Genomic DNA, 26,418 nt, shown 5'->3' on the forward strand with positions numbered 1-26,418 from the left:
GATAGCAAAGCACTGCGTTATTTTATGAACCACTAAGAAAGAGAAAATGCTGCCAATTAAACTGACATGATGCTTTCTTATCACTCATAACTTTCATTGTATGCTTATTGAAGGAGCTCTTCTGGCCTTAATTAGACATGGATTTGTACTGGCCATCACTTTGGCACACACATAAAAGAAAGATATCAGCAAAATAAAATGTGTTAAGATATTTCTAAAATTTGTGCACATTATGAAGTCCAAATCTTCCAACTCCATTTCCCTCTGAGCCATCGAGCCCTGTGCTTGTCCTCACACTCACGTCCTCTGAGCTGTCAGAAGCATCCAGGTTGCAGCTGATCCTCGAAGAACATGTAAAAGGATGAAGAGCCACAGCTGCCAGGCCCAGAAGCCTGCCTGGGGCTGATGGAGTCAGTCTGCTGACTCCCGCTTAGGGGATTTCTGCAAAAGGCTGATTCTCAACATCCCTGGTCACTTGGTCTCCTAGGGGCAAGCGTGCTCCACCTTTGTCTTGAGAATTTTCTTCCAGGCCCACACCCGTCTGCAAGCTTTCAGACTGAGGCTGTCTTGTCCAGGCAAAGGCAGGCCAGTGTCTTGTTCAGGCACAGACAGGCCCAGTGGCTGCATGGCTGGACGCTATGGTGAAACGTCTTCAATTACAAGATATGTCCTGATTTTGGAGATGTCCAAGCATTAAAAACTGGGCCAGGCATGGTGGCTCACTCCTAGCACTGTGGGGGGTGGAGACAAGAGGATTGCTTAAGCCCAGGAGTGTGACATCAGCCTGGGCAGCATAGCAAGACCCCAACTCTACAAAAAATAAAAAAATTAACCATGTGGTAGCAAATGCCTGTAGTCCCAGCTACTAGGGAGGTTGAAGTGGGAGGATTGCTTGACACCAGGGAGTCGAGGCTGCAGTGAGCCATGATCACACCACTGCACCGCAGCCTGCGAAACAGAGAGAGACCCTGTCTCACAAACATAAAATAAAATAAATAAATAAAAATTGCATCCTCTTTGGGAGGCCGAGGCGGGCGGATCACGAGGTCAGGAGATCGAGACCACGGTGAAACCCCGTCTCTACTAAAAATACAAAAAATTAGCCGGGCGTGGTGGCGGGCGCCTGTAGTCCCAGCTACTCAGAGAGGCTGAGGCAGGAGAATGGCGTGAACCCAGGAGGCGGAGCTTGCAGTGAGCCGAGATTGCGCCACTGCACTCCAGCCTGGGCGACAGAGCAAGACTCCGTCTCAAAAAAAAAAAAAGAAACAAAATTGCATCCTCAACAGGCTGAAGCTGGAGGAAACCACAGACCTAGGAGTTTGAGGTCAGCCTGGGTGACCCAGCGAGACCCTCTCTAATTGTTTAAATAAAACAAAAATTAAACAGATAATAGGCTATTGTGTTTTTACACACAAAGCCCCCAGCCAGCCTCAAAGCATCCCACTCCCTGGTGGTCACGACAAAGTGACTCAACTCACGCCCTGCTTCCTTCTCAATCCTGCGTTGACTCCAGAGCCAATGCAGTCCCAGCTCTGCTATGACTCAGTGGCCCTGGCACTTCCAATTGCCTCCTGGGTGCCTCATCTGTGAACTGGGGCTGTGAACATAGCACAGCCTCCCCCTCCCGGCTGTGATAAGAACAAAGGAAGTGACATTCTTAAAGCCCATTGAAGCCTGGGGCACACAGACGTGAGTGCTGGCCACACATACACTCTATCCCATAGCATCTTTCCATAGGATCACGACTCCACCCCACACCATCACTCCATTCCGCACCATCACTCCATTCTGCTCCATCACTCCATCCCACACCATCACTCCATCCCACACCATCCATCAATCCCACACCATCACTCCATTCCGCACCATCACTCCATCCCACACCATCACTCCACCCCACACCAACACTCCATCCCACACCATCACTCCATCCCACACCATCACTCCATCCCACACCATCACTCCATCCCACACCATCACTCCATCCCACACCAACACTCCATCCCACACCATCACTCCATCCCACACCATCACTCCATCCCACACCATCACTCCATTCCGCACCATCACTCCATCCCACACCATCACTCCATTCCGCTCCATCACTCCATCCCACACCATCATCCCATCCCGCACCATCACTCCATCCCGCACCATTACTCCATCTCACACCATCATCCCATCCCACACCATCACTCCATTCCGCTCCATCACTCCATCCCACACCATCACTCCACCCCACACCAACACTCCATCCCACACCATCACTCCATCCCACACCATTGCTCAGTCCAGCTCCATCGTTCCGTCCCGAATAATTGCTCAGTCCCACTCCATCACTCAGTCCCGCACCATCGCTCCATCCTGCTCCATCACTCAGTCCCCGACCGTCACTCCCTCCCCCACCGTTGCTGTGTCCCACACCGTCATTGCATCCCGCACCATTGCTCCGTCTCACACCGTCATCCCTCCCACACCATCACTCCATCTTGCACCATCACTCCATCCCACACCATCCTTCAATCCCACACCATCAATCCATTCTGCACCATCACTGCATTCCACACCATCACTCCATTTCACACCATCAGTCCATCACACATCATCACTTTAGCCTGCACTATAACTCCATCCCATAGCATCTTCCCAAAGGATCATCACTTCATCCCACACCATCACTCAATCCTACACCAACAATCCATCCCACATTATCCTTCAATCTTGCACCACCACTCCATCCTACACCATCCTTCAATCCCGCACCATCACTCCATCCCACACCATCACCATCCCGCACAAACATTTCATCATGCGCAATCAATCCCGCACCATCACTCCATCTGACACTATCACTCTATCCCACAACATCGCTCCGTCCTGCACCATTGCTTCGTCCCACACCATCCTTCCGTTCTGCACCATCACTCCAGCCCCCGCACCATCACTCCATCCTGCACCATCACTCCATCACACACAATCACTCAATCCCACACCATCACTCTATCCGACAGTATTGCTCCGTCCTGCAACATTGCTCCATCCTGCACTGCCGCTTTGTCTCACACCATCCTTCCATTCTGCACCATCACTCCAGCCTGCACCATCACTCCAGCCTGCACCATCACTCCAGCCCGCACCATCACTCCATCCCGCACCATCACTCCATCCCACACCATCACTCCATCCCACACCATCACTCCATCCCACACCACCCTTCAATCCAGCACCATCGCTCCATCCCACACCATCCTTCAATCTTGCACCATCACTCTATCCCGCAGTATCACTCCATCTCGCACCATCGCTCCATCCTGAACCATCGCTCCATTCCACACCATCACTCCATTCTGCACCATTGCTCCATCCTGCACCATTGCTCCATGCCATAACATCGCTTCATCCCACAATATCACTCTGTCGCGCACCATGGCTCCATCCCGGACCATTTCTCTGTCCCGCTCCATCGCTGCGTTTTGCTCCATTGCTGCATCCCATACAATCGCTGCATCCCACACCATCCCTTTTTCCTGCACCATCGCTGTGTCCCACACCATCACTTCAATCCACACCACTGCTCAGTTCCACGCCATCACTCTGTCCCGTACCATCGCTCCATCCTGCACCATCACTCCATCTGGCATCATCACTCTATCCTGCACCATCCTTCCTTCCTGCACCATCACTCCATCCCGCACCATAACTCCATCCCACACCATCCTTATATCCCACACAGTCACTCCATCCCACACCATCCTTCAATCCCACACCATCACTCCATCCCACACCATCCTTCAATCTGGCAACATCACTCCATCCCACACCATCACTCCATCCCACACCATCACTCCATCCCACACCATTACTCCAACCCGCACCATCACTCCATCTCACACCATCCTTCAATCCAGCACCATCACTCCATCCCGCACCATCACTCAATCCCACACCATCACTCCATCCCACACCATTACTCCATCCTGCACTATCACTCCATCCCATAGCATCATTCCATAGGATCATCACTCAATCCCACACCATCACTCCCTGACACACCATCCCTCCATCCCACACCATCCCTCCCTGACACACCATCCCTCCATCCCACACCATCCCTCCCTGACACACCATCCCTCCATCCCACACCATCCTTCAGTCTCACACCATCACTCCCTCCTGCAACGTCACTCCATCCCGCACCATCACTCCATCCCACACCATCACGCCATCCTGCACCATCACTCCATCCCGCACCATCACTCCATCATGCAGCATCACTCATCCCACACAATCTCTCCATCCTGCACCATCGCTCCATCGTTCACCATCACTCTATCCCACATAATCCTTCTGTCCCGCACCATGACTCCAGCCCGCACCATCACTCCCTCCCACACCATCCTTCAATTCTGTACCATCACTCCATCCCACACCATCACTTTATCCTGCACCATCACTCCATCCCATAGCATAATCCCATAGGATCCTCACTCCATCCCACACCATCCTTAAATTTCGCACCATCACTCCATCCCACACCATCCTTCAATCCCCCACCATCACTCCATGCAGCACCATCACTACATCCCTCATGATCACTCCATCCCGCAGCATCAATTCATCCCCCACCATTGCTCCATCTCACACCACGGCGCCATCCCACACCATCACTCCATCCTACACCATCACTCCATCCTGCACCACCTCTCGATCTTGCACCATTGATCCATCCTGCACCATCACTCCATCCGGCACCATTGCTCCATTCCATGCTATCGCTCCATCCTGCTCCTCCCCTAGTCTGTGGCACTACATGCCACAATATCGCTCCATCCCACAACATCGCTCCGTCCCACACCATTGCTCCATCCCAAACCATCGCTCAGTCCTGCTCCATTGCTTTATCCCACACCATTGCTCTGCCCAGCGCCATCACTCCATCCTACACCATCACTGTGTCCCAAATCCAGAGTGGGGCCCAGGAACGTGCTTGACAGTCAAGGGAACTAGGGGGTTCCATCAGGATCTGGACCCCACATGACCTCAAGACTGTAGTGGGCTGAATGGCGATCCCCAAAAAAGATATATCCACATGCTCACCCCCAGAACCTGTGCATGGGGCCTTATTTGGGGAACAGGTCATTGCCGATGTGATCTGGTGAAGGATCTCCAGATGAGATTTATCTGGGATTATCCAGATGGGCTCTGACTGCAATGACAAGTGTCCTTAAGAGACAAAAGAGAAGAGGACAGAGGTGGAGGCAGAGACTGGGGCTACGCAACCATAAAGCAAGAAAGCCCAGAGCCACTAGGAGCTGAAAGACAAGGATGCCTCCACCCCACAAGCCTCAGAGGGAGTACAGCCCTGCAGACACCTTGATTTCAGACTCCTGGCCCCCAGAACAGAGGGAGAATGAATTTCTATTGTTTTAGGGCATGCAGTTTGCAGTCATTTGTTACAACAGCAGGAAACGCAGATACTGGCCTGCCAAGGAGGCAGTCACCCAGGGCCACTGAGAGCAGGCACAGAGAGATGCCTGCTCCCAAATGCCAGCTCCATCACCAGCTGTCCCTAAGGAGGCATCCTTGACATTAAGACCCCGGTTCCAGCTCCACCGCAGACCTTGACTCTGACCACTTCATCCATCTCCACGGCTGCTATTGTCTCTCCCCGGAAGTCCTGCTTTGGAGGAGAAAGCTTTGGGATGTAAGGATGGGGAATGGATGATAACTCTGTGTCTCTTCATAAAACTGAGTTAGAGGATGAGGGGGAGATGCAGGCAGGGACCCCAGCTCCCTCGGGTGGAAGCAGGAGTTACAGGGCCTTCGAGTCACTCCCTAGTGGCAAGCTGGTGCCAGGTGACCAGAGAGACGGGCCAGGCACAAACTTCAGCACAGGCCAAGGAGGTGCGCCTGAACAACTTGGTAGTCAGAAAGTTCTAGAAAGAACCTGCTTTTATTGTCTGGTGTCTCTAAGTCTTATATCTTTTTTTAATTTTATTATTATTATACTTTAAGTTTTAGGGTACATGTGCACAACGTGCAGGTTTGTTACATATGTATACATGTGCCATGTTGGTGTGCTGCACCCATTAACTCGTCATTTAGCATTAGGTATATCTCCTAATGCTATCCCTCCCCCCTCCCCCCACCCCACAACAGTCCCCAGTGTGTGATGTTCCCCTTCCTGTGTCCATGTGTTCTCATTGTTCAATTCCCACCTGTGAGTGAGAACATGCGGTGTTTGGTTTTTTGTCCTTGCGATAGTTTGCTGAGAATGATGGTTCCCAGTTTCATCCATGTCCCTACAAAGGACATGAACTCATCATTTTTTATGGCTGCATAGTATTCCATGGTGTATATGTGCCACATTTTCTTAATCCAGTCTATCATTGTTGTCTAAGTCTTACATCATTTTTAAAAAGATGGTTTTGTTTTGAATTGCCCACCATCCTCTTTTCCACATGGGGCCTCTCAAGGATGTATCTGGCCCTCCACAGGCTGCTTCCCCCAATAGCTGGGCAGGAGAAAATGACGCTTCTGGGTTCCTGCCCTGTCCCTGAGCATCCCCCTGAGCTTTGTGAGCTCCACACTCACCATCCAAGACCAGCCTCAGTCTCCTTCCATACCTGTGCCTGCTGGAAGGAGAAGACGGTGTCCATGCCCCTCGGCTCCCTGGAAGGAGGTGAGAGCCGGTGGAGGTTGGGAGTTCATCAGCCTCCTCTGAGCCAGTCTCAGGGGTACAGGGACCGCCCAACTTACCCAGACCACCCCATGGGCTGGCAGTGGCCCCACAGTGGTCCTGCAGGCTCCTGAGGACACACACATGAAGTCCGAGGGTCAGAAGGACCCCGAGTAGTCCGGCCTCTGCAGAGGTTGAGAGCCAGTGGAGACCGGGGGTCCATTGGCCTCCTCCGAGCCAGCCTCATGGAGACAGGAATCGCTGACTTACCCCGATCACCCCACGGGGCGGCAGTGACCTCACAGTGGCCCTGTAGGCTCCCGCAGACACACATATGAGGTCCAAGGACCAGAAAGACCCTGAAGAGTCTGGCCTCTGCAGCAGCTACCCAGAGTTCAGGACATGACTGTCCTGTCTCACTCGCTGCTATGGCCGCCACCTGAGCCATGCCTGTACCTTCAAGAGGTCAAAGCCGACCTGAGAGCCCCTTGAGAATCAGGCACATGACTGACAGCCCACAGCAAAGTGCTGGCCTCGCCAGGACCGGATGTATACTCAGAGCCAGGGCCATGCGGCCCTACTCGAAAAGCCCCCAGGAGAACCACTTTCGGCTTGGTGGCGTCATACCTGGCCCTCCCCCTCATCCCTTCTTGTCTTTTCAGGAGAGAGAAGCCAGGAACGAAGGCAGCCTGGGAGGCCTCATCCTTGGCTGGGGGAGCAGAGAACGTCTACATGGCCGGGGCTGCCCTAACTAAAGACCACAAAGCCACCAGGCTTGCAACAGTGGACATTTACTATCTCGCAGCTCAAGTGGCCACAAATTCGAACTCAAGTTGGGCAGGGCTGGTTCCTTCTGGAGGCTCTGAGGGAAAACCTATCTCTCCCCAGCTTCTGGGGCCCCAGCCATCCCTGGTGTTCTGTGACTGATAGATGCATCACCTGGTCTCTGCCGCCGCCCTTGTGTGGCCTCCTCTGGGTACCTGTGTCTCTTTTCTCTTCTTATAACGACCCCATAGCCAGGCCTGGTGGCATGTGCCTGCGATCCCAGCTACTCAGGAGGCTGAGGTGGGTGCTTGAGCCCAGGAGTCCAGCCTGGACAACATAGCAAGATCCTACCTATTTTTAAAAATTAAAAGAAAAAAAGATATCCGTCATTGGATTTAGGGCCCATCCTAGTCTGATATGACCTCGTCTTAACTAATGACATCTGCAAAGACCCTATTTGCAAGAAAGGTCCTGTTCTGATGTTCCCGGTGGACATGAATTTGGGGGAACACTCTCAACCTACTGTGGGCAGGGGTCAGCAAGGTGGGGACTAAAGCCGGGCTTGGGGCTAGAGGGCTTCCTGTTGTGCCCATAGCTAGCGTGCCTGCGGCCACATCCCCAGCCTCAGTGCATCTGCTTCCATCGTCTGCAAAATTAAGGCCAACAATACTTGTTTTGGGGAGTCATGAGGAAGATAAGGGGGGTTATGTGTGAAAGGGTTTGGCACAGGCCTGGTGTGGAACAGAGGCGTCAGTGAGGAGATGAAGTGTCCTTAACAGCGAGGCCCCACCTGGGAGGAAAAGGCGGGGCTGCCTCCTGGGCGCAGGTTCCCTCTCTGGGAGCTCAGAGGGCTCAGGGAGAGATTAAGCGTATTATGTAGATGCACTTGCATGTTTGCAAATCTCTTCCCGATGAGGGATTTGATTCTTCGAGCGCCTGATAAGATGTTTGAGCAAACTCCGCTATTGTCCTGATCATCACTGTGATGTTGCAGTTGGCGTTGCGTGGGCGCAACGAAAGGGATCTATTTTCCTGGCTAATAAGGTTTATTTCTACTCTAGCTGAATAATAGATGATCAGTGTCAAAATAAATTACAATCCTTCCATTATAAGCCACTCTCCTGCCCTACATACATGCCAAAGCTGCCGTCCCTTCCCCGGCTCCCAGGAAGGCACCCTTCCCTCCCTGCCACCGCCCGCCATTCATCCTCTCCAAGTTAGAACAGAATATAAATTGGGCGCCTCGGGGACCTGCAAAACTTGAGAGTACATTATGTTAGGAATTGGCTTTGTGGGCATAAATTATGTAACAGCTCCGATCCCAAACCAAGCTGGTATTTTCACTATGGTGTAAATAAAAACGTTAAATGGTTTTTCTAAGTGTTTGATTTTTCATCTGTGGTTTATTCACCTACTAAATTTCTGTAAAGGTCCATTTATTCAGCTTTGGGGGAAAATACATTAAGCAGTTGTCCATTTGGCAGCGATGGTGAGAAGCCTCCCAGACAGGGAGGGCCTCCCAGGTCGCCTCTGCCGGCTGACAGCTGGCCGCGCTCCTAAGCCTCTCAGCCTCAGTTTTCCCATGTATAGAGTGGAAAGCAAAATTGCTGTTTTCCGAAGGGCTACTTTCCAAGTTGAGAACAAGGAAACAGGAGCAGCAGAGGAATTGTCTGTTGCTGCAATGCCTGATGTTTAGGAAGAGTCAGTACAGGTAACAATGAAGCCTTCTGGACCACAGCACCAGGGAGTCACATAACTCCAGTTAGAATATGGTACCGACAAATACACTAGGTGCCAACCAAAAAGAAAAAGCACTCCATTTGGTAGCACAAAGGAGGTTTTCTTTAAGACCCAGAGAGAGTACCTTGCCCAGAAACTCCTTTGTCCCACACTCAAGGCCTCCAGGAGTCCTGACAGCCACCTGGCGTCCCACCAGCTACGCACCTCCCAAGTGTCTGCAGCCAACCTCCAGCCTAAATGCACCCCAGCACGCTCATCCCAGCCCCTGCCTGCTCAAAGCTGAGGCTGAAGGCAGATAGGCCTGGGTCCAGGTCTGGGCCCCGAAACTTACGGCTTTCCAGCTCTCTACTCTGTTTCATTGCAAGGAAAGGGAGCACAGAAAGGGCCTGGCTCTGGGGCTGCGGCAGGACTCAGTGCAGCATCCCCTACCACCACCCCAGGTCCCACCTGCCTGGGGAGGCCCAAGCACCTGCCCGGCCCTACCCTCAGTCCTTATGGAGTTGCTGTAGCTGGGACTGGGCACAGCCTGCTGGCAAGCCCTGCTGAGGCAAGAGCCCACCTTCCCCTCCTGGAGTCTCCTGCCACAGCTCAGTATCCCACAGTCATGAGGTGTTCAGTGGCTGCATACAGGTGTCACCACTATCCCGCCTCCACCAATGACATATCCTTCACCAACAACATCACCTCCCCAACAACTTCACCTCCCCAGTGGCTTACCCCTATGACATCAACTCCCTAATAACATTACTTCCTTATGGTATCACCACTGCTACAACATGGTCTCCCCCATGGCATCACTTCCCCATCACATCACCTCCGCATGACATCACCTCCCAATGGCATCACCTCTCCCATGACATCACCTCTCCCAGGAAATCACCTCCCAATGACATCCCCTCCCCATGACACCACCTCCTCATGCATCACCTCCCCATGACATCACCTCTCCATGACATCACCTCCCCATGACATCACCTCTCCATGACATCACCCCTCCATGACATCACCTCCCCATGACATCACCTCTCCATGACATCACCTCCCCATGACATCACCTCTCCCACGACATCACCTCCCCCTTGACATCACCCCTATGACATCACTCCCCATGACATCACCTCTCTATGGCATCACCTCCCCATGACATCACCTCTCTGTGACATCACACCTCCATGACACTCCTTCCCCATGACATCCCCTCCCCATGACATCACCTCTCCATGACATTGCCTATCTACGACATCACTTCCCCATCACATCCCCTCCCAATGGCATCACCTCCCCATGACATCACCTCTCTATGACATCATTCCCCATCATGTCCCCTCCCCATGACATCACCTCCCCATGATATCACTTCCCCAATACATCCCCTCCCCCTGGCATCACCTCCCCATGGCATCACCTCTCCCATGATATCATCTCCCCCATGACATCACCTCCCCCCAAGGCATCACTGCAAGACACCAGCCTCTCCAGGAAATAATATGAAGGTAAACTTTGTTAAGAATCCTTGCTTTTCGGCTGGGCACAGTAGCTCACACCTGTACTCCTAGCACTTTGGGAGGCCAAAGCCGGCAGATCACTTGAGGCCAGGAGTTCAAGACCAGCCAGGCCAACATGCCAAAATCCCATCTCTAGTAAAACTACAAAACATAAAAGCTGGGTATGGTGGCACATGCCTATAACCCCAGCTACTCGGGAGGCTGAGGCTAGAGAATCACTTGAACCTTGGAGGCAGAGGTTGCAGTGAGCCAAGATCACACCACTGCACTCCAGCCTGGGTTTTTGAGAAAGCAAGACTCTCTCTCTCAAAAAAAACGAAAAAAAAAAAGAATCCTTATTTTTCAACAGTTAAGCCAAGAGCCAAATCAGGAATGCAATCTTATTCACAACTGCCACAAAAAAATAAGATATCTAGGAATACAGCTAACTAAGGAGGTGGAAGACCTCTATAAGGAGAACTACAAACCACTGCTTAGAGAAATCAGAGATGACACAAACAAATGTAAAAATTCTCCATGCTCATGGATAGGAAGGATCAATATCATTAAAGCAATTTATACATTCAACAGTATTCCTGTCAAACTACCAATGACATTCTTCACAAAACTAAGAAAAAACTATTTTAAAATTCATATGGAACCAAAAAGGAGCCCAAATAGCCATGGCAATCCTAAGCAAAAAGAACAAAGCTAAAAGCATCACACTACCTGACTTAAAACTATACTACAGGACTACAGTAACCAAAACAGCATGACACTGGTACAAAAACAGACACATAGATCAATGGAATGGAATAGAGAGCCCAGAAGTAAGGCCACACACCTATAACCATCTGATCTTTGACAAAGCTGTCAAAAACAAGCAATGGGGAAAGGACTTCCCATTCAATAAATGATGCTTGGATAACTGCCTAGCCATATGCAGAAGACTGAAACTAGACCCCTTTCTTATACCATACACAAAAAATCAACTCGAGATGGATTAAGGACTTGAATATAAGACCTAAAACTATAAAAACGATGCAAGACAACCTAGGCAATACCATTCTGGACATAGGAATGTGCAAAGATTTTGGGACAAAGATGACAAAAGCAATTGCAGCAAAAGCAAAAATTGACAAATGGAGTCTAATTAAACTAAAGGGCTTCAGGACAGCAAAAGAAACTATCAACAGAGTAAGCAGACAACCTACAGAATAGGAGAACATTTCTATAAACTGGTTTAACATTTCTATAAAGGTTTAATATCCAGCATTTAAAAGGAACTTAAACAGATTTACAAGAAAAAAACAACCCTATTGAAAAGTTGGCAAAGAACATGAATAGACACTTTTCAAAAGAAGACATACATGTGGCCAATAAACATGAAAAATACCTCAACCGCACTGACCATTAGGGAAATGCAAATCAAAACCAAAATGATATACTATCTCACACCAGTCAGAATGGCTGTTATGAAAAAGTCAAAACATAACAGATGCTGGTGAGGTTGCAAAGAAAAAGGAATGCTTATACGTTGTTGGTGGGAGTGTAAATCAGTTCAACCATTGTGGAACGCAGTGTGGTGATTCCTCAAAGAGCTAAAAACAGAACTACCATTTGACCCAGCAATCCCATTACTGGTTGTACTAGTCCGTTTTCACACTGCTAATAAAGACACACCCAAGGCTGGGTAATTTATCACGGAAAGAGGTTTAAATGACTCACAGTTCAGCATGGCTGGGGAAGCCTCAGGAAACTACAGTCATGGCAGAAGGGGAAGCAGACACATCATTCACATGGTGGCAGAAAGAAAATGGTGCTGAGCCAAAAGGGGAAAAGTTCCTTATAAGACCATCAGATCTCATGAGAACTCACTCACTATCGTGAGAACAGGATGGGAGAAACCGCCCTCATGATTCAATTATCTCCACCTGATCCCTCCTATGACACGTGGGGATTATGGGAACTACAATTCAAGATGAGATTTGGATGGGGACACAGCCCAACCCTATCACTGGGTATATACCCAAAGGAATATAAATCACTCTATTATAAAGACACATGCATGCATATGTTCATTGTAGCAGTATTCAGAATAGCAAAGACATGGAATTGACCCAAGTGCCCATCACTGATGGACTGGATAAAGAAAATGTGGTAAATATACACCATGGAATACTATGCAGCCATAAAAAAGAATGAAATTGTCCTTTGGAGGAACATGGGTGGAGCTGGAGGCCATTATCCTTAGCAAACTAACACAGAAACAAAAAACCACTTGTTCTCACTTGTAAGTAGGAGCTAAATGATGAGAGCACATGGACACACAGAGGGGAACAATACATGCTGGGGCCTTTCAGAGGGTGGAGGTGGGGAGGAGGGAGAGGATCAGGAAAAAATAATGGATGGGTACTAGACTTAATCACTGGGTGACTACATAATCTGTACAACAAACCCCCGTGACATCAGTTTACCTAAGTAACAAACCTGCACATGCACCCTGAACTTAAAGTACAGGTTTTTATTTTAAAGGCAAATGTAAACAAGCTTTCTATAAGATGCATCATAATCAGGTTTTTCTAGTGAATGGCAGCATATGATAGAGACACCCCTATATAAGAAACACTGAGAATGTATCATTGGAGCATGCTTCTTCCTTTATGGACTCACAACACACAGGTGCACATAAGCAGGTATAAAGGTAAATGTAAGCATGTTTTTTAAATGATTTATTGTAAGCTGTTTTCTTCTCATGAATTAAACTCTTTGACACACACAAAAAACATGCTTGTTTTTGGCCAGGGAGGGTGGCTCACACCTGTAATCCCAGCACTTTGGGAGGCTGAGGCGGGCAGATCACAAGGTCAGGAGTTCGAGACCAGCCTAGCCAACATGGTGAAACCCTATCTCTACTAAAAATACAAAAATTAGCCAGGTGTGATGGTGCACGCCTGTAATCCTAGCTACTTGGGAGACTGAGGCAGGAGAATCGCTTGAACCCGGGAGGGGGAAGTTGCAGTGATCTGAGATCGCACCACTGCACTCCAGCCTGGGCAACAAGAATGAAACTCCGTCTCAAAAAAAAAAAAAAAAAAATGCTTGTTTTTGACAATGTGTCATTTTTTACATTTGTATCCAACATCCTTCTGAGGTCCATGCCATCCTCATCTTATGAGTGGGAAACCGCACCTCACAGGAAGGGCATCATTGGGCCAAGGTTCCGGGCAAGTAGGTGAAGGTGCCAAGACTCTACGTGCTCCAGGGTGGTACCTTCTCTCGCCTCATCCCTGGCTCCTTCTCCCAGGAGAGCTCAGGGCAAAAAGCAGGCTGAGGTTGGTACCACAGGGACCCTCTGCAAGTACTTGATGGCTGATGGGTGGTGTTGAAGGCTGGACAGTCAGCATGATCCTGATGAATTCTATTTTTTTAAAAAAAAGGTATTTCTGGCTCATTCCTAATTGCCTCTGGGCAACTCACCAGGAACCCAAGCACAGGCTCCCTCCTTACATGCCCACGGCCCTTTCACCACCGCAGAACCCAAGACTGGGGCTGCTTTAACTCATTCCACAAGTAGAGTAGCCTCCCCATTACTTTTAAAAATGAGTTATTAAAAGTATTTAGGGAAAGTGCTGGAGCCTGGCAGAGGGCACCTGTGGCCAGTCTCTGGAACGCCACACGGTGTGCCATCCAACAGAGACCCCTCCCCAGGGTGACACTGATACTGATGCACCATGACCAGAGGAGAGACCAACTGAGCCAGGGGCCCTCCCATCCACCCCAGGGGAGCTCTCCCATCCCTGACCCCTCACAGCACCTTTGCTCGGCCCATCCCCAAGCCTGGGCCACCTGTCCCGGAGCATGGAGCACCTATCCCGCAGCCTGGGCCACCTGTCCCCAAGCCTGGGCCACCTGTTTCTGAGCCTTGGGCACCTGTTCCCCCTTCCTGGGGCATCGGTCTCCAAGCCTGGGCCACCTGTTTCTGAGCCTGGGTCACTTGTCCCTAAGGCTGGGACACCTGTTTCTGAGCCTGGGTCGCCTGTCCCCATGCCTGGTGCTCCTGTCCCCAAGCCTGGATCACCTATCCCCAAGCCTGGGCCACCTGTTTCTGAGCCTGGGGCACCTGTCCCCTCCTCTGACAGACACCACCCATCCCTGCAGACTGGATCAAGCCACACATTGCAGGAAACCTTCCTCTGAGCCTCCCCAGTAACTTCCAGCCCACTTAAGGGTCCAAACCCAAACCCCAGCCACCTCCTCTACTGGGAGGCAGATGCATAGCAGAGTCCAGATGTGTGCACTGATCCCTCATGAAGAAGGACCAGGACACATGGGTCCAGAGGCCATGGCAACCCGCAGTTCAGGTTGCATGAGAGAGGCCGACATGGGGACTTGAACATGCTCCCCACACAAGGCACAGCCCCTCCTTCCCTCACCTCCATGTACAGGGGAACCCCTCCCTTACCCCCACACGAGGCACCCCAGGGATTGTGGTGGGCAGAATTCTAAGGCCAGCCCCCAAGCCCCACACCCTCCTATGGTGCCCCCCTCAAGTGCAGGGAGACCCAGGAGGTGAGGGGGCATCACCCCCAGGATTATGTCACGTCACACGGCCACAGGGATGCATGAGGATGTCATCAGGTCCCTAATCAATGGAGTGCTTCAAAGGGAGGGTGTCCTGCTTGGGCCTGCGCTAATCAGGGGAACTCTTAAAGGAGAGTCTAGAGGTTTGAGACAGAAGTCAGAGAGACGTGCCCTGCTGGCCTAGAAGAAAGCAAAAACCCCACTGCGAGCTGTCCTGGTGGCCTCATGGCAAGGATGCGCAGGCAGTCTCCAGGGTGGACGGCAGCCCCCGCCAACAGCCAGCAAGAAAGTGGGACCTTAGCACTACAGCCCGGAGGAACTGAATTCTCCCAACAACCTGAACAAGGCTGGAAGAAAACCCTGAACTCCAGAGAGGAGCACAGGCCCAGCCAGCACCCAGATGGCCGCCAGAGGACCCCCCAACCAGACTCCTAACCCACCATGCCCTGGGGGCATCCACGGGGGTGACAGTGACGTAGGCCACAAATGGGTGGTGATTTGCCCCAGGCATAGACAGGTTCAGGGGTGCCTGAGCCTGGACCCCATCCCAGGAGCCAAGGAGAGTGAATTTTTATCAAGATACAGCACAATACTGCAAAGGCATCCTTTAAAAAGGTGACCTGTGCTTTCACCCAGGATGTCAACTTTTGCCTTCGTAAAATGTGTTCATCACTTCCAAACCTCAAACAAGAAATCAGCTTTAGGGTCTGAATGAAAAACAATCTTGCGGTGGGTGAGTGCACCTTGCGTCACAGGGACACTTTGCATCTACCCATCATGGCGGGGAAAGTCACAAAGACTCCAGGGATCCAGGTTGGGGACGCTTTCTGCCATTGCGTTTCTCTGCCTGGAGTGGCACCAGAAGTTTCTGGAAGGTGATCTGAACCAACATTCAATCCAAAGACACATCAGAAGACTGCACTGGCCCCTCCGACACAGCATGGGTAATTGACAAGAGTTCTTCCACCCAAACTGCTTTAAAACTCAGAGCTGCAGTGATTTCAGGCCCTGAAGTTCAACTCGTACAGTGATGAATGCATCTGAGCAGCCCCTGTGAAAGAGCTGGAGGGTTCGCTATGTTTTTAAGTATACATATGAGACAGACAAAGCTCCCAGTGGGACCACAACTGTAAGAACAGTGAACACTCTAGCTGGGTGTGGTGGTGCCTGTAGTCCCAGCACTTTGGGAGGCTGAGGTAGGAGGGTCACTTGAGCCCAGAAGTTTGAGGCTGCAGTGAGCTGTGATGGAGCCACTGTACTCCAGCCTGGATGACAGAGAGAAACCCTATCTGTAAACCATATATACATATATGGAGAGAGAGAGAGAGACAGAGAGAGAGCGATACAGGGTCTCACTCTGTTGCCCAGGCTGGAGTGCAGTGGCACCATCTCGGCTCACTGCAACCTCCACCTCTCAGACTCAAATGATCCTCCCACCTCAGCCTCCCAAGTAGCTGGGACCACAGGCGTGCACCACCACATACGGCTTTTTTTTTTTTTTTTGTATTTTTGATAGAGACGGGGACTCACCATGTTGCCCAGGTTGGGATTATAGGCGTGAGCCACCTCGCCTGGCATATGTGTATGTATGTATATATATATATATATACACACACACACACACACACACACACATATATATATTTTTTATACAGATAGGGTTTCACTTTGTCACCCAGGCTGGAGTGCCATGGTGCCATCACAGCTCACTACAGCCTCAAACTCCTGGGCTCAAGCGATCCTCCTACCTCAGCCTCCCAAAGTGCTGGGACTACAGGCACCACCACACCCAGCTAGAGTGTTCACTGCTCTTACAGTTGTGGTCCCACTGGGAGCTTTGTCTGTCCTGTTTTACAGGACCATTCTGCAAAGCCCCAGAAGACACAGTTAAGGTGAAAGTGGGGCCGCTAGGTGCCGGCCAGGGATGGGAAGAGGCTGGGGCAGGGCCCTGACCTCCACCTGTGACCCTGCTGGAGCAATATATGGTTTAAATATGAGCTTGCATCCTGTGAAGGAAGGGGTGTCATTTTAAATGTTTTTTTTATTGCTGTTGTTTTGTGGAAGGTTTTTTTGTTTGCTTTTTAATAAACGATGGAGCAGTTTCTCATTCTTACAAGGTCTTTGTGCAGCTCAGAGGTTTAACTGCTTTAGGCCAAACGTGCGAGCACTGGGAGTAGGCACAGGCGAAGCCACCGGGGTGTAGGAAGCTGAACGCTGCTCAGCAAGGAAAATGTAACAATTAGCCTCCATGGCAGAAGTGGGAACAGAAGTTAAAGGTCAGCAATGTGGAAACTTCCTCTCTCCCCCATCCTTCTGGAAGTCTCTAGAACTGGTGTTCCCTGATCATACAGGGGCCTCAGATCCCCTGACCGCGGCAATGTGCTGGCTCACGGGTGCTTCCCCAGCCTCAAGCTCATGACTTTGTCCTGATGGGTAGCCCCCCAGAGAAACACAAATGCGGTCCCTCCGGCAGTTTAGATGGGAGGGACCAAGGTGTTCTTTCTCTGTGACACTTGGCCAGGAGTCCATTGCAGGGCCAGCTCTCGGAGCTGTAGTCAAACAGCTTCATTCAGACAAGCCAGAAGAGGGGATGGGGTGTCTCTGTCTCGCAGGCAGCTCCCCTGAAACCCATTTCCAAACAAGAAGGGAAGAATCACTTTCTAATAAAAGAAGAGCAGAATTGACCACTCTGGTTTCATTGAGAGGTTGTTCAGCAAGACTTCCTCTTCTTGAGGGATGGTTCTGGCCGGAAAATGTCATAACAACAAAAATAGCTAACATTTATTGAGGGCAGATGGTGTGCCCAGTACTTCACGGATATGACTTAATTGGAATTCTTACTTTAAACCTCAGGATAAAGTGCTCTTTCTTTCTTCATTGCACGGCCAAAGAAACAGGCTTAGGTAGCTGGTGTGACCTCTTCAAGTCCCCATGGCTTTACAAGGGGACAGGAGTGCAGGCGGCTGATGCCAAAGGGGCAGCCCTTATCCCTTTCTTCCCTGGAAAGAAGCAAGGTTTTTTACTATTATATTATCCTTATTACAAAAATAATATGTTTTAGATCATTTTTAAAAGAGGTGTAGCCAGGCACAGTGGCTCATGCCTGTAATAGTAGCACTTTGGGAGGCCAAGGGGGGCGGGGGTGGATCACTTCAGGTCAGGAGTTCGAGATCAGCCTGGGCAATGTGGTGAAACCCCGTCTCTACTAAAAATACAAAAATTAGCCAGAAGTGGTGGTACGCACCAGTAATCCCAGCTACTCAGGAGGCTGAGGCAGGAGGATCATTTGAACCCAGAGGCGGAGGTTGCAGTGAGCCGAGATCTCGCTATTGCACTCCAGCCTGGGCAATAAAGCAAGACTCCGTCTCAAAATAAATAAATAAAAGAGATGTAAAAACTCCTTCGGCTCATACACCTTGCCACCGTCCAGCCATAATACCCCAGTAATAATCATGATGATGTCTGAGAGTCGATTCTTTCAATATTTTCTATAGATTTTTTTTTATAAAAATGGGACTGAACACTGTATACATTCTTTTTGTTCTTGGTCTTCTTTTTCCTGTGATCCAGGTGGTTTTACCCCCCAGGGTCTCTTCTTCCTCCTCCCTCTTGCTGCTGGCTGCCCTCTCATTGTTGGGAAACTGCAGATTGTTTTCTTTGCCATGTCCCCTCCTGCTGGGACCTCAGAAGCTGCTGCCATTCAGTGAGCCACTGCCTGTGGTTGCCATGGGAAGGGATGCTAGGAGTTCAAGTTCCCGGAGACTCAACCACATTGGCAGGAACTGCCTCACCCAGACAGCTCCCCCAGCTCAGAGACCCCAAGCCTTGGGGTCCGAGAGCCACCCAGAGCGGAGGCAGAGAGGAAGTTGGAATCAAAACCCCATAAGCCCGTCTCTTCCCCACACCAGTGCTTCAACCCATGGAGCTGACAAACAATCTTAAAACAGAAATTTTTAAAATAAGGAAAACAAGAAGGGGAAGAGAAGCCAAGCAGTGGGAAAGATCCACACCCCTTAACAGGAGTCACTCTCTGTCCGAAGCCTGCTCTGCCAGCCATCCTGGCTTTACTCCTGGAATGCCATCACTGGCTTGGCTTTACAAGGGCCGCCATGGCAAAGCACCACAGCCCGGCGGCTTAAACAAGGACACTTACTGCCCCACAGTCCTGCAGGCTGGAAGTGAGATCAAGGCACGGGCAGGTTGGTTTCTCCTGAGGCCTCTCTCCTTGGCTTGTGGACGCCATCTTCTCTCTGTACCCACAGGGTCGTCCCTCTGTGTGTGTCTGTGTCTCCATCCCCTCTTCTTATAAGGACACAATCATAATGGGTTAGGGCCCACCCTAATGATCCCATTTTAACTTAATTCTGAAAAAACTATAAATACAGTCATACTCTGATGTCCTGATTATTAGAATTTCAACATACAAATTGGGTAGGGGACTCTATTGACATTTTGGACACACACACACACACACACACACACACACACCTCTTATTGCCACAACTGAAAATAGCTCCAAACATTGCCAAATGTCTCCTGGGAGGAGGGGTTACAACACTACCCCCTCCCTGAGAGCCATTGCCTAGACCTGAAAGGAAAGGAAGACCTACAGGGGATGCTTGGCCTCCCCAAGCCCCACAAGACTCTAGACAAAGGAGGAACTTGGCCGCTGGCTCACACCGGGCTGGCCTCATTCACCACCCTGTGGGGAAATCCAGGCATGTGGCTTCGACAGTGCAAGGGAACACTGCCAGGTCCCCAGGTCCCTGCACACCTGCTGAATCTGTGATCTCATCACAGAGATGGAGCACCTGGATGCATCAGCGACGCTGACTTGCAAAGCTGCACAGAGCTGCGGCCACCAAGCCCAGCTCCCTCACTTCCTGAAAGTGAAAGTCCCCTGTCTCTGGACAGGGAACCACTTGCCCAAGGTCACACAGAGTTCCACCTGACAGGACTGCAGCCTGGTCTCCCGGCGCTCGGCCCAGTGCTCTCCAAATGGCCACAGGCTCTGGGCACCCAGGCAGACCCTGGCATGGACACCTCCCCTCTGGGGTCTCAGCAAAATTCCCAGCAGGCACCCTGGCCAGACAGAGAGCCAGAAGGGGCCTGCCTGGACTCCGGGGAAAGATTTCCCAGGAGGGACCCCAGGAGAAGGGCTTGAAAATTCCCCCCACCCACCCACAAGGAGTGAGCACCCCCACCCACTGCCTGTGAGGGTCCCCGCTCTCCCGGATGCAGCGTTTTCCTCCTGCCTGCACACCCCTTGGAAGGTACAGCCCCTCCTGCCGGAGGCCCCCAGGGCCCCTCACCTCATGCTTCCACATGTCCTCCTCCCCCTCCTGGCCACTCTGCCAGGCCATCGAACGGGAGAGGGAAATTAAATCTGAGCCTTGATTTTGTGAGGAAAATAATGAAAGTGCCCAAGGTGAAGTGAATCAAGAAAAATGACACAAGTGACTGGTTAAAATAAGTGTTATTAAAGGAACAGGGAGGGAGAGGCTTGGGTGAATGTCCAGGTGGGGAAAGAGATGACAAATTTCACATCTTGTGATCAAAGCTCCATTTCTTTTCATGTGCAGTTACCAGGCTGTGAATGCTTGGGCCCAGCCAACCCTTCCAAAGCCAACAGCTCAAAGCCAGCAGCTCAGGAACCATGCTAGGGAAACATGGTCCCTAACAGATTCAGTGGCTCCCAAGACACATCGGCCCCAATGAGCATCAGATCACAAAGGTGTGAGCCGGGCTTGTAAACATATGCAGGCCTTGGGCCAGAAGCCCAACAGGGTTGGAATGCACACTGTCTCTCCTTCCTAATCCTTTTGAGCTGCTTTTGCTGGGAATGTGTCATTTCCAGGGGGCTCTTCAGCTTGTCTGCTGAGCAGTGAGTCTTGTTAGAGGCAGCTTGGGACATTGGTGAATCACAGGTCTGATTTGAAGGGACTGGATGTCCAGGCTGTGTAATTCCCAAACTCCTGCCACCTACAGCCCTGCTGAGAACTCCCTTCAGCTCAGAGCCTTCCCTGTAGATCCACCCTGCAGGCCTTGGGAAGGGAATCTAAGTGAGGTGGCTTCTCCGTCCCCTCTGCCTTTTTCCTGCCTGGGATGTGTATGCAGTACCTGGAGAGGACAGCCGGGACATAAAGGTGACACCAACAGCAAGGAGGGAAAAGAGTCTGACACTTCAAAATGGTCTTCTGGAGTATGGGCAAGAAGAAGCCACAGAGTTTGTCCTGTTTTCTGAGTGGCTGATGCCTTATCATTCTTCAGGTCTCAGATCAAAACACTTGATTGGAGAAACCCACCCTGATAACCCCAGCTAAAATACCCACTGTCACCCTCCCCATGACCCTGCACACTCTGTGAGGTGAGCAACTCTTCATCTGTCTCACCACTCCAAATGGATGGATGGATGGATGGATGGATGGATGGATGGATGGATGGATGTAGGGTGGATGAGAGAAGGATGGACAGATGATGGATGGATTAGGATGGATGAGAGAAGGATGGACAGATGATGGATGGATGGATGGATGGATGGATGGATGGATGGATGGCTGGCTGGCTGGCTGGATGGATGGATGGATGGATGAGAGAAGGATGGATAGATGATGGATGGATGATATGGATGGTTTGGCTGTGTCCCCACCCAAATCTCATCTTGAATAGTAGTTCCCATAATCCCCACATGTCGTGAGAGGGACCCAGTGGGAGGTAATTGAATCATGGGGGAAGTTACCTTCATGCTGTTCTCATGATGTGAGCTCTCACGAGATCTGATGGTTTTATAAGAGGCTTTTCCCCCTTTCAGCACTTTTTCTTGCTGCTGCCATGTCGCCATGTGAAGAAAAGATACGTTTGCTTCCCCTTCCACCATGATTGTAAGTTTCCTGAGGGCTCCACAGCCATGCTGAACTGTGAGTCAATTAAACCTCTTTCCTTTATAAAGTACCCAGTCTCGGGTGTGTCTTTATTAGCAGCGTGAGAACAGACTAACACAGATGAATTAATAAATGCCCAGGGATCTTCCTCGTGTACCACAGTGCCCTTCAAACACAAACTTGTTTAAATAAAATGTAGCGATTAATTTGGAGCAACAAGGCAGAAAAATCTATCTAAACCATGAAGACTGTCACAGAGAGGAAGGCACCAGCAAATACTCACGCAGGTCAGACCAGACTTTGGCAAATCACTGGTCCTGTCTGTGCCTGCTTCTCAAGGGGGCTTCACAGGATGTTCCAATGCGGCTCCTTGGCCTATGAAATCAAATGGTTTTGTGGTCAAGTTAAAGAAAGCCATATTTTCCAAAGCCAACAGCTCAGAAAAGCTGATCACTCTGAGACTCCAAGGAATGGGAGCTTCTGGCTGCAAATCCTTGAAACACAAGAAAGAAATAGCTGCTGGACTCAGGGTGGGCTGGGGTTCTGGACGGGGCTCCCCAGCATCCCTCCAGAGTGGGAAGCAATTGAGCTGAAGGTTAGTTCTGAGTGAGAGGGCCCTTCCAGGAGAGCTGGTGGGGGCTACACTCAGTTGTCAGGGGACCCAGAACTGCAGGATGGCGCTCCTGGCCACGGCCTCCACCAGGCTGCAAGATGCACATGGCCCTTGTTACAGGCCGGAGCCATGAGTCTCTGCCACAGGCACAGCCTTCCCGGGCAAATGCCTCCCTGATGGTGTCAGGAGAAAGGGAACTTCATTACACAGATTAATAAAACATAAACATGCGCTTGGAAATCTAATAATAGCTGGTTTACATGCTAACGAGCCCTCAAAGCAGCAAGTTCAAAGTCTCTCCATGACCAAGCAGAGCACTGAGAGGGCCTAGGGCTCATGGCAGGGGAGCTCTTGTCTCTTGCTTTGTCACTTACCCCACTAGGTAGCTTTCACCCCACAAAACAGATACATGGATAACAAATGATATTTCTACTAGGTAAATCTGATTTTCCTATGACATTCATAATTAAAAACAAAGACATGTTCCCATCGAGAAGAAAAAACCCCACTAACTGTTAGTGGGAAGGGCTAAGGACTGACTCTTTCTTCGGCATGGTGAGTGAGTAGTGCCACGTGTGCTGCCAGGGCTGGGGGCGGCTCTACACACTCAGTGGACAGCAGACACGTGTTCTGCAGCAGCTGGCCCTGGGCCATGCCCTGGCGGGACCTCACGACATGTTTATTGAACTGGATTGGAGCAGATGTCTTAGCAAGCCCTTCGAGCTTGTTTACAGTGCTTACCCTTCCGACCCCATTACCCATCCACTCCGGCTCTCAGAACCCCCTCCACTTTGACCTTCAAATCCCATAGCCAGTCATCAGCAAAATCCCCTGTACCTCCAAGCACTCCTCTAGAGGGTCCCTTCACCCACTGGCTCCAGCAGGGCCCTGGCTCTCTCCCCCATGGTGCATGCCTCCCCTGCTGTGTCTTAGCTGGGGGCCGCTTTCCCTCCCACGGCCTCAGCCCACAGAGCTGAAGCTGGGTGGGTGGCCTTCTGCTTTTTATGGTGGCTTTCAGGCTACACTGGTGAGCTTCCGCTCACTGTCTAACAAATGACCAAAAAACAGCAGCACTAAATCTACACACCACAGCCACAGCGGTTCCTTCCCACGAATCTGCGGGTTGTCTGGGTGAATTTTCTGGTCCCTGCTAGTCCCGGCTGGGCTCTCTCACGTGTCGTGCTCCCCAGGCTGGTAGGTTAGCGGCTAGATAATCTCGCTGGGCTTCCTCACCCGTTCTGCACGCAGCAGACCATTGGCCAGGGCTCCCCAGTTCTCCCCAGGGCAGCATCTCACCTTCTAGCAGGCTGGCTTGAGCCTGTGCCCCCGGGAGCCTTGGGACTCCAGGCTCAGCAAAAGGACAAGCCCCAGTGGACATGGGCTTTCCAGCCTTCGACTCTAATGTCCCACCTGTCAAAGAGAGGTACGCGGCCAAGCCCAGAGTCTGTGTGGAACCCTGCCCCACCAAGAGCAGAGACACAGAGCGGGAGTGGGGTCATTTTTGCCAACAGTCTATGCACAGACCCCGTTCCCTCCCTCCACAGTCAAAGCCTCCTTTCTGAGTCCCATGTCAGTGGGCGTGGTGGCCCCCATCCCCTTTGCCGAGTCCCCCTCCAGCCCTGGTTCCTGGAAGGCTCAGCTTCTGTCACTCACGCCCTGCCCCCGCCCCACTCCCACCCAGTCATGGGGAGTCTGACTCCTCTCAGCCCCTCCTCCACTTCGGCCCTCACCGAGCATTGGCTGAACTCCTCCCTCATGGCCATGCGATGTCAGACACCCTCACAACCACCGCTGCCATCCTCCTAGCCCCTCCCTGGGCCACGTTGACTGCCACAGCCCTTCCTCCCAACCCCTGTGGCCCTCCCTGCACTCCTGCCGCCGACTCCCACCCCTCCAACAGCTCCTCAGCCCCCCTCGCCTTTGCTTCATATTTAGAGGTTTCCTTGCAAGACCCTCATGCCCTGTCGCTTTGGCATCCGGCAAAGCCCCAATCCCAGGGACAGTCGCCCGTCCCCCAACTCGCAGCACCCGCATCCTTCAGCTCAACAAGGATGAGGAACAGCTCACGCCATCGGCCTCACTTCACACTCAGCCCATGCATCTCAAGGGGGCCCCTCATCCTCCCTGCTGGCCCGGCCCCCAGCCCCTCCACACACTGGTCTCCTGAGTGGTGGCCTCATGTCACTGCCTCAAATGGGAGTTTCCAGGAGGTTCCACAACCCACCTCAGTGCCTATGCCTTCCACCTTCTCCCTTGTCACCCCAGGGGCCAGTCCAGGCCCCTCTCCAGCGCCAGCCCTCCCGCTATGCACTAAGTTCACTCCCTCACCCCTGCCCAGGCCATCACCCCAGCAAGCCTGCTTCCATCTGCTCCCTCGTGGGATAGTCCCTCTGCCACACCATCTCCAGCAATACACGAAACTCACCTGCCACTGTTTTTCCCCTTAACTGATAAGCACACAGCACACAATGCACAAGGCACAGCTCCCTCCTAGCTTCCCCTGTTCCCCCACTCCCCTCTAGAGAAACGGCTCGTAAGAGCCATCCACGCCTATGATCTCCACTCCCTCTCCCGCCACCGTCTCTTGAGCCCACTCACTCTGAGCATGACCTCCACGCTGCCACCCAACTTCTTGGCCAAGGTCGTCAGTTACCTCCACGCTGCTGACAACGGTGGCCCACGCCAGGTTCTCAGCAGCAGCCCGCAGCCGCGTGATGGCTCCTGCCCGCTGGGCGTGCTTTCCTCCCCCATCCTCCAGTACGTCACACCTTTCTGCATTGCCATGCATTTCTCTGGTCACTCCTTTGCTCAGGGTCACTGCGTGTGGCCACACAGGTGGACCCTGCACAGTTCCAGGGGTGCGATTCACATGGCCTGCGAGGTGAATGGTGACCCTGTAGTCAGGGGACGTGGCTGCTTTGCCCTTGTGGATCCCACTCCTCCCCTGCCTCCTAACAGTAGGGCCCAGGTTTTCATTCTGGAATCTCTCCCTCTCTCTGCCCACTCACCCCCTGGTGAACGCGTCCAGCCTCGGCCCTACACTCAAATCTCCCGAATGCACGTTCTCCATCTGTGACCTTTCCTCCAAATGTCAGGTCTACTTTTCCTAGAGATTCCCCAGTAGCGCCACTGGGATGTCTAATAAGCATTGCATATTACCGCGTCCAAATCTACATTCCCCAGAGCTGCCCCCAGCCATCTCTCAGCTCAGTGGCAACTCGATCTTCCAGTTCCTCCAGCCCAAAACAATGAAATCAGACCATGTTACTCCTCTGCTCGAAACCCTCACATGCTTCCTGGCTCACACAGAGCAAGAGCCAAGGTCACCAGAGCCGCCCTCCAGGCCCTCGGGACGCGGCTTCAGCGTCCCTCGCTTTCCTCTCCCTGGCTCCGCTCCGGCCTTCTGGCCTCCTGTCTGCTCCTGGAGACTGGCCATATGTTTCTGCCCATATTCATTTATTCTCACACTGAGATAAAGATACCACCCGAGACTGGTAATTTATAAAAGAAAGATGTTTAACTGACAGTTCTGCATGGCTGACGAGGCCTCAGGAAATTTACAATCATGGCAGAAGGCAAACAAGAAGCAAGCACCTTCTTCACAAAGCAACAGGAAAGAGCGAAAAGCCCCGGGGAAACCGCCATTTATAAAACCATGAGATCTCGTGAGAA

The 26,418-nt window shown here is 51.5% G+C and overlaps 1 long non-coding RNA gene across 1 annotated transcript; it reads right to left on the reverse strand.

Annotated features, from left to right (window-relative positions):
- Nucleotides 1–26,418, reverse strand: LOC134735581 (uncharacterized). The gene is made up of 5 exons (XR_010118784.1): nucleotides 26,308–26,418; nucleotides 25,400–25,620; nucleotides 6,595–6,672; nucleotides 5,098–5,223; nucleotides 1–731 (listed from the first exon to the last, which is right to left on the reverse strand). It is a non-coding gene; the product is annotated as an uncharacterized lncRNA (long non-coding RNA).

This window comes from Symphalangus syndactylus, chromosome 22 (assembly GCF_028878055.3).
Source record: "Symphalangus syndactylus isolate Jambi chromosome 22, NHGRI_mSymSyn1-v2.1_pri, whole genome shotgun sequence".
Lineage (NCBI taxonomy): Eukaryota > Metazoa > Chordata > Mammalia > Primates > Hylobatidae > Symphalangus > Symphalangus syndactylus.